Source organism: Brassica oleracea, chromosome C9, assembly GCF_000695525.1.
Source record: "Brassica oleracea var. oleracea cultivar TO1000 chromosome C9, BOL, whole genome shotgun sequence".
In the NCBI taxonomy this organism is placed as follows: Eukaryota; Viridiplantae; Streptophyta; class Magnoliopsida; order Brassicales; family Brassicaceae; genus Brassica; species Brassica oleracea.
The window spans coordinates 20,871,626-20,880,047 of record NC_027756.1 but is presented as its reverse complement, the minus strand read 5'-3'; positions in this window follow the sequence as shown (position 1 = coordinate 20,880,047).

Sequence of the window (8,422 nt, the reverse complement as noted above, 5' to 3'; positions counted from 1 at the left end):
CATCATTAAGATCATTTTGTTCATTTCTATTCCATCTCTTCTTATTATGGATGTAGTTGATAGAAATCTCATGATTCCCTTATGGCTCATGATGCTCTACTTTGTCAGCGTTCTCATCATTTGTTTCTTCCAAAATACTTTCTGGTATTTTGGGTGTGTCTTTTATCTCGACATCCTTTTGTTTTCTAGGATTTTTATTCTTAGAACCAACAGGTCTGCCACGCTTCAAGCGTGTTTTAGATTCTCGTGTATCGTCTGCTTTTCCTTGCTCATTTGATATTTTGATACAAGCAGGAGCATTCACGGCTGGTATATGAGATTTAGTTACCGTCTTGGTATCCGCAAATGCATCAGGTAGCTGATTAGCTATACTCTGTAAATGCATGATTCATCGAACTTCTAGTTCGGACTCTTTAGTAGGAGGATCAAGATATAGTAACGAAGGTACACTCCACTTGATATTATTTTCTACATTTTTGTTTTCTCCCCCTAGAACTGGGAATACTTTCTCATCAAAATGACAATCGGCGAAACATGCCGTAAAGACGTCACCAGTCTGCGGTTCTAGATATCGTATAATTGATGGAGAATCACAACCAACATATATTCTTCTTTGTGGTCCCATCTTTGTACGTTGTGGTGGTGCTACAAGCACATATACCGCACAACCAAAGATTCTAAAGTGGAAAATGTTTGGTTCTTGACCGAACGCTAACTGTAGTGGGGAATACTTATGGTATGCACTCGGTCTGATCCGAATGAGTGATTCTGCATGCAAAATAGCATGTCCCCATACTGAGGTTGGAAGTTTTGATCTCATGATTAATGGTCTTGCAATCAATTGCAGACGCTTAATTAAAGATTCAGCCAAACCATTTTGCGTATGAACATGAGCAACCGAATGTTCAACTTCAATTCCCATTACCATACAATAGTCATTGAATGATTGGGATGTGAATTCACCAGCGTTGTCTAGTCTAACTTTTTTAACAGTATAATCAGGAAACTGTGCTCGCAGTTTGATTATTTGAGTTAGAAATCTCGCAAATGCCACATTTCGAGATGATAATAGACAAACGTGTCACCATCTACTGGATGCGTCAATTAATACCATAAAATAGTGGAATGGTCCACATGGTGGATGTATCGGTCCACATATATCACCTTGAATTCTTTCAAGGAACTTTGGTGATTCTTTATCGATTTTGGTTGGCGATGGCCTTACGATCAATTTTCCTAGAGAACATGCAACACATGTCATTTTATTCCCTTGAGAAATCTCCTGGATATTTAGTGAATGACCATGTGAACTTTCTATGATTTTACGCATCATTGTAATGTCTGGGTGGCCAAGGAGATCATGCCATAATGTGAACTCTTATGGGTTCCGTATTACTACAAGGTTTGATTCGATCTCATCGATATAAGTATGATGTAGTCTCGAAGGAAGTTCGGGAAACTTTTTCAATATGTGTTTTCTGCCACATTGCTCAGAAGTTACATACATGTATTTCTTTACATCCTCAGTTGTAGACTGAGTATCATATCCGTGAAGATATATGTCTTTAAAACTCAATAAATTCCTTTTAGAACTCGGAGAATACAGAGCATTATTTATGGAAAATTTGGTTCCATTCGGCAACGTAAAGTTTGCTTTACCAGCTCCTTCAATCACGTCTGCAGGACCTGATATTGTATTGACGACAATTCTTGTCGGTTTTATATCAGAGAAATATCTCTTTTGTCTCAGAATAGTGTGCGTTGTTCCACTATCTGGTATACATATTTCACGAATCCGTTTCTTGGATTTTGTTCCATGATCATTAGATCCATTTCTGTAATTGTCATAAACATTAATAAAAAGTGAAACATGAAATTTATTCATTTAATAATCATATAGAAAAACACAAAATAATTATATATTAAGTCGACGTTAAAAACATAATTATTCAATTAAGACAGGAAATGTAATAATTATACATGACAATACTGAAAATTATTCAATAGTCTTATTATAAGCATTTCGGTTCTCTTCAGGAGTAATCTAGTCCAGCTCATTTGCGAAGTCGCAGGCATCGAGGTACGATGTCCCTTCAAAGTTTTCAGTGAGGTTTACTTCTTTAGCTTTTCCTTTCGTGGACTCTTGATATAACTTGCAGAGATGTGGAGGAGTACGACAGGTACGGGACCAATGTCCTTTACATCCACATCTGTAACAGGAAATGCTTTGGCTCCCGTAGGTCGGGAATTGTGGTTTTTGATCAGGAGCTCATTGTTCTTTTCAGCCAACATGAGCGCAACCATCAATTCAGAAAATCTCATGTACCCGCATTTTCTGTAAATTTCGGGCAGGAAGTGAAGCTGTTTGTGGAAAGTGTTGTATGTTTTATTCATCATTTCTGCCTCAGAGACAGGGTTACCACAATATTTCAGGAGTGAAACTATCCTCGGAACAGCGGAATTGTAGTCCTCAACCTTTTGAAAATCTTGGAACCTCAGGCTTTTCCACTCTTCTAGAGCGTGAGGGAGTCTCTCTGGTTTTCGAACCTTTCTTTTAAAGCTTGCCACAGTTCAGCTGGGTCTTCTACGCTTGCATAGTCGTGCGTTAGATTCTCATCTAAATGCTTCTTCAGGAAGATTATCGCTTCAGCTATATGCTCGGGCGGCGATTTGTTACCGATTTTTATCGTTTCGGTTAACTTCTTCATTACAAGGTAAGATTTCACATTTGTGACTCATCCGATGTAATTTTCGCCAGTTATTTTCAGAGCCGGGAACTGAAGTTTCTCGATGTTTGTCATTTGTATTTCTAAACACACAAAATAATATTTTATTAGAATTTTTTAATTTTAAAATGAACCTTTTATATTAATAATACACGTAATTACAAGGAGAAACTACACATAGAAAAGTAAACCGACATTCAGCGTAAATTCTCCAGGAGAAAATTCTCCAATAAAAAGACCATACATAGAAGCAAAAGTTAGGATTGCACATACAACCAAAAATATGCGAATCATCTTTCTTGCAATGAAAAACCGGAATGTGGCGAGTTGAAAATATTTGAGTGAAGATGAAATATTTTGGATGAAGTAATGAGTGAATAATGAGTATGTTTATAGATGAAAACACCGTTCATAGCCGTTTGGAAAATGGTAAAAATTTTGAAATTTTTCTTTGTGACCGTTGGGATTAAATCGTATGAACCGAAAATCAATATGAAAATATTGTAATATTCAGTCAACCAAAGTTCGTAAATTTCATAATATTTTATATAGGTGACCAAACATTTATATAATAACCATAATATAATAAACAAATAAATATCAATCGTATTATGGTAATAGAAAAATTATAACATTAAATAGATTATGCGGCGGCACAGCCAAACCAATAATTATAGTGTAATTAGCAATCAAGGTTTATTAACGAGGCGACATACCTCCCGCATTAATATAGATAAATAATAATAATTAAAACAAGTACTATAAAATAATTAATAATAATATTGGCGGTATACCGGTCATTATAGTAGAGTAAATATGATAGATATAAATTTTACCGAACAGAGTGATCGTGCTGATAACATATCATGAAATAACTTATAATTTTATTGTATCTAAAAATTTAAATAAGGGCGCAATTTTATACCCGCAGGAAGGAAATAACACTTATATAAGATGAATATCGAGAAAGAGAGTTTACTATAAAAGGAGGAAGAGAAGTGTGTGAAAGGCGAGTTACAATCGAACAAAAACGTTCGTATATATAGAAGTAAAAAGATAAAGTTACTGTGCATGCATAGTAACAATGGGCTCCACACTTGTTATATTCACACGAAGTTTTCGTTATTCGGTGGTGTCATTTTTGACATTTGATTCATGCACTTTTATAACATATTGTATGTTAACCTTTTACATGTTCATATGTTTAAATTTACAGTTGGAAATGTTTATGGATATTGGTAATCATTTTTATATATTTACCATTGTACAACTAATTAAATCATGTATGTCAGTTGCAACTAATTACCATTTTTAGTTGCAACTAATTACTATATTTACCATTTTTTTACAGTTACAAATTTTTTTTACCATTTTTAATCTTTTGAGAATTAGTTAATTTTCTATTAATCGCTACGCAGTACAAACTCTATAAATTAATACTTGATAATTTAATAAAAGCTTTAAATTAATAAATTATTCAAGTTTCGAGTTGGATCGCTTTAAAATATGACACAAATTAATAAAATAATTAGATAATAATAATTATGGTTTCATTAAAATCATAAATCAATAATTTATATATACATTTTATATATATACAAACAAAATAATGTATTGTTTTCTATATTCACAGTGATATTATCTATGTTTTTCTTAACAATTCAATATATTTTTATAATATTTAGTAAAATTATATTTAAAACCATATTTAAAATCTATAAAATATATTTTATATACACTAAACATTGTAAGAAAAATAATATGAAAGTATAATTTCAGAATTAAATTAATTATTTCTGATTTATATAAAAATATACTCTGGAATAGGAAAATCTATAAAATCTATAAAAGAAAACTTTTTTTGTAAATTAATAACCCTATAAATTAATAAAATGTCATAATATCATCATTCTTAATTTATAAAGTTTTTATTGTATATTACTTAGTTCTTGTACTTTTATTAGAACATGAACTAGACTATTTTTTCCGGTGTGATTTAGGAAAAATTATGCTATTTTAAACTATTTCTAAAACTCCCATTAAAGAATAAAATAATCATTATTTATAAATTATACTATTTAAATAAAATGTACCGTGATACCTAAGATTAGTTTATAATTTAAATAATAATTTGAATTTTAGATATTTCATGTTTACTATAACAAAATCTTATAACTTTTTAATTCTTATTGCTTAAATAATTAATCAATTTTAATTTTTGTAATATTATAAATAAAGATTCGTTCACGTTTATCATAAAAATTAAATAATATATTTATGGAGTTTAAAAATTAAAAAAAAAATGTCATCTAACATCACAACATGCTAAAATTATTAAACAAATGTAGTACATTTATATAAAAATAAATTAGTTAAACTATTTTTAAAATTTACAACTGTATATTATTTTAAAGTGACTATACATAAAAAAACATTAGATTTTTGTTTAAAAATCTTTCTGTATTGTGAAAACACTAATCAAAATCTAGTTTACCCCATAAGAGTATACATCAGCTAATTAGGGCCATTGTCGTCTTGGTGCTAGTATCCACCAAATAAACTAACTACAAACAATTGTGGCCAACTATGAACGTTGAATTGTCCCTTTTTCCTGTAAAGTATACTTTCGGTCAAAAAAGGTTGATACCAAAAAAATATAAACACATGAAAATTATGGATTAACACCGAACAAAATGTTCGGCAAATTGCAAAAGTACGGGGCTTATACTTGAGTTTGAAGATTATTAAAGCTTAGAATATTGCAAATTTCTAGTCAGGAATCAAAACAACCTGCGTCACACATTGTTTGACGGCAGGCTCTGTAGACGAAAGAGGTGGCATAATCCTCTGCGTCACCTCCATTTCCATCCTATCCGTTGGATTCATTTATAAGCGATTCAAATTGCATCTAACGGCCATAGCTTTGGTGTCCCACACTGCTATAAAACGGAAACACTGCAATAACCATATCAGTTACCTTTCACGACTTTTAGATTTACACCCATACTTTACGTTCACCTTCTGGGACGTTATGATATCATTATTATTGGTGGTCACTGTTTCTCTTCCTTAATTAAAGGATTATTTTCCTATACCATATAACTAGAAAAAAGTGTTTGTGAGGAGCACATAATTCAAAAGAAAAAGTGGTAGGAGGAGGAAAAGAAAAAAAAAGATTATATTTTAAAGAGGTAATAAAAAAACATTTTCAGTTCAAAAAAATAATAATAATAAAGAAACATTACGATACAAAAAGTCAAATATGCTCAATATATAGGGTGTTCACGTCGTTTAAAAAAATTAGCAAATCAGAGAGTTCTAAATGACCACGTCATTCCAGCTTTTATTCGAGAAAGACGATACTAGGTCATTAGTCTAGGTTTCTAATATTTTGCAGTAGCCCAGTTTAAACCCATCTTCCAAAAACCCCGTGGGTAGCCGACAAAAATCCATCAACTCTCCGGTTTCTTTATTGTTTCATCTCTCTGTAAATCTATGTTATCATCGCCACTCCTTTTCACTTCCCTTGGTTTCTCCTCATTTTTAATACTTTCATCGAATCTTACAGTTGAACAAAATCTACAATTGAAGATTATGGCCATGAACCCTGTTAGAACCACCAGAAAGTCTCATGTTCACCATGTACTCTTACCTCTTCTAATTCTTTCTTGATTAGATTCTCAGATGTTTCTTCTTTTTTTTTTTTGTTATTGTGGATTGAATTTTGCCTTTTTTTTAACATTTAAAAAAACACTATTTATCTGCAGTGATGTTGCAAGAAAACTTTTGTGTTTTGGCTAAGAATACTGTTGACAGAGTTTAACCACTAATCTTCGTTTGCAGGAACGAAAACTTAATCAGAAAAAGTTCGAGACACAGTTTTGGAGCAGCGAACAACTGTGAATCAAGCAAGGAAACTCCGCATAGGACATATCAAACACATCTTACCTCAATTTGAATGTGCTTTGCTGCTCACTGTCTCAATATTTCTTAAACCTTGCTCATACTATGTGGCTTAATACTTTTCTATGAAAGGAAAAAGACGCTTCAGCGGTGGTGTTATGCCACCGACGCAGCAGGATATAAGCAAAGGTGTTCCAGCCAGTGGATCCAACAATGATAATGAACCGTCAGTTGTGGTTCCCAATCAGGTTAATTCAAAGTTAATTTCATTAGTGTTGCTGTTAGTTTGTCTTTGGGTCCTTGATTAAACAATGTTTTTGACTTAGTTGTTTTGTTGTATGTTTAATTGTGGTGTTCTGTCCCAATCTCCCAAAGAATTGTTGTTCGAAGAGTTGAATTCAAACAGCCTTTAAGAGAAAGTAGCAAGATTTTTCCTGAGAAAAGTTATACAATATGTAGGTATTTTCTTATATGTTGGCATAATATGCAGGTGAAACTCTGGACACGAAGAAGAGGACGATTCATGTAAGCGATTGATAAGCTTGGTGAAGTCTTCATTTGCTGAGCTGGCATTGAGGAGATACTATATTTGCTTCAGAGACTTTGCAGTTGAACAAAGAATCTGGTATAAAAGCACATGATCGTCCTTTAAGATAGCTTTGGATTTAGAATTGAGTCGCGAGACTTGAGTGGAGAGCAGCTGGGTTAAGCCAGTGTTCTTGAGGAGATTGTGCTCGGGTTAAGCTGACGCATCTCAACGGTTCGAGATCCAAAGTGTAGTTCTTATCTCATTGATTCAATAAAGTGTTTGGAGTGTTGTGATTGAGTTGTTACAAGAGAATCGGTAGGTAAAACTCTATCGATTGGTGTGGTGAGCGGTTCGATCGCTGCGACAGTGACGGTGAGTTCGGATCGTGTGGCTCGAATCAAACGCGAGAAGTCGGAACATCGTGTTAGTGCTTTGGCTGATTCCAACGTTTGTGTGAAGTGTTGACTCCGACGGTGAGAGCATCGAAGAATCAAGTGGCGTCTGGATCGGAATCAATGGGATTGTATTGACCTGTGAGACAGAAGCTATCACACCTGTGAAGAAGACTGAGACGATGGAAAAACAGAGATCACATCCTTCTGTTTGTATTCCAATGTTTAAGCAAGTGGAGCACGCACAACGTCAGGGACTTCAGGTGCGAGAATCATGTGGAGAGAAAGAATTGATTCCAACACATACTGTGGTTCAGATTGAAGCGCTCGAAAGAGAGGTCAAGAGTCCATTTTCACCAAAAGTGGTGTTAGGGAAGGAAACATGTCCTAAGATTGATCCGGAGACAGCTTTGAATAAATTTCATTGCGCACACGAGCCGTCTGAGCACAGGTATCCAGAGATCAGATGTACTAAAAAGCACAAGAAGTGTTTCAAATCTTGGAAATTCAAGTTTAAAAGGAGGAACATGGGAAAGGAGAGACAAAAGAAGCATGTCCAGTACACTGCATCTCAGGAAGAACATCGAGGGTGCTGGCTGCAAAGGAGAAAGGAGAAACAATTCTTGAAGTCTTGCCAGTGGAAGTATAAATCTGAGATGACAAAACTCACACTACACGATCAGTATCTATGTTTCGAAATGGTGAATGCAGAAAGAGTTGATTGGCTACAGAATATAACGAGCCCATTGTTGTTGAAGTATAAGGTTCAAATGGGTTGCACACATGTGAAGAAAAACAAGGGAATGTGTTATGTTCTTAAGAATTCTTCGGATGCTTTGGTGAGTATTTCCGGTAAAGGTGATGCTGGTCTG